Genomic DNA, 1,151 nt, shown 5'->3' on the forward strand with positions numbered 1-1,151 from the left:
TACAGACGCCTGTCAACATCACTCCATCCCCTCCAGCAGTCTCTGTACATGGTTCCTCCTCCTTTACATCATTACTTTCTCTCTCTTACGCTCCCAAAAAATTCAAAATAAAGGAACAAAGCTATCATGGGTTAAAAGAAAACATCTCCTGTAAATAAATACCCGGGTAATAGAAATGATGTTCACAAGGGCAGAGAATAAAGGGGAGAGAGCCAGGAACTGGTTTGAGTCCCACGTCGTTTGCCATGAGAGAGAGCAAAGGTGTAAGCAGAGAAGTGGCAAATAATCAGAGAAGTGGCAAAGTTTCCCATGATACATTTTGAAGGGAGGTAAATGTGATTTGGGAAACGCCACGACCCTGAGTCGCTGGGTGATGGCGCAGTCGTGTGCCGGGGCTGATGAGCAAAGGGTTGTGCATGTGCAGAAAGACAAACCACCAAATAGGAAATTAGGTGTTACCACCCAGGAAAGGGCACAAGGACAACCATGGTTAAGTCTCTGAAAACAGCAACTCAGCACCATCAGCTGCCTCTGAAGTGGAGCAGAATAATCATGAACACTGGGAAGCAAACGGAGCAAAAGCAAAGGCGTCATTATCCCACACAGCGACCTCAATCCTCATCCACCTCAAAACAGGTAATTTGTGGTTTCTCCTGACACAAACACAGCCACAGCAGCTTTCCTCTGGCTCGAGCTGGCTCTGATCCTTCGTGTGTTGCTCTGATTTTGCTGCTGCAGCCCCACGCGGTGTCCATCGTGCTTTGTCTGCTCTGCTGGGGATCACCGAGGGGCTTCCAAAGGGCTTTTGTCTTCCTTCTGCATTTCAGCACGTTCCCAAGGACCCACCAGCCCTTAGGCGAGGAGTCACAGACGACCCCGGTAGCTGGGAGCCTTCATCCCAGGGGAGCCCCACCTCGCCTGGTGGCACCTCCAGGAGAAGGGCCTCGTGCCATGAGCTTGGCCATCACGTCCCTGCCCAGCGCCGTGCCCCCGGGGGGTGAGACGTGGCAAGCATGTGTGATGCAGCATTTTCCCTTTAAATGCTCTGATGGGAAGAATGATGATTCCAGCATTAACGCCCCCCTGATTTCTGGAATTCAGTTGAGTGCTGATGGGAAAGGCACATGCTGGGGGGGCGGGGGGGATGGATG

The 1,151-nt window shown here is 51.8% G+C and overlaps 1 pseudogene; it reads left to right on the top strand.

Annotated features, from left to right (window-relative positions):
- Window positions 1-980: 980 nt before the first annotated feature.
- The window catches only part of LOC113490907, a 13,924-nt pseudogene continuing 13,753 nt past the window's right edge, over window positions 981-1,151 (top strand).

This window comes from Athene cunicularia, unplaced genomic scaffold (genome assembly GCF_003259725.1).
Source record: "Athene cunicularia isolate RWA unplaced genomic scaffold, athCun1 SCF_65, whole genome shotgun sequence".
NCBI lineage: Eukaryota > Metazoa > Chordata > Aves > Strigiformes > Strigidae > Athene > Athene cunicularia.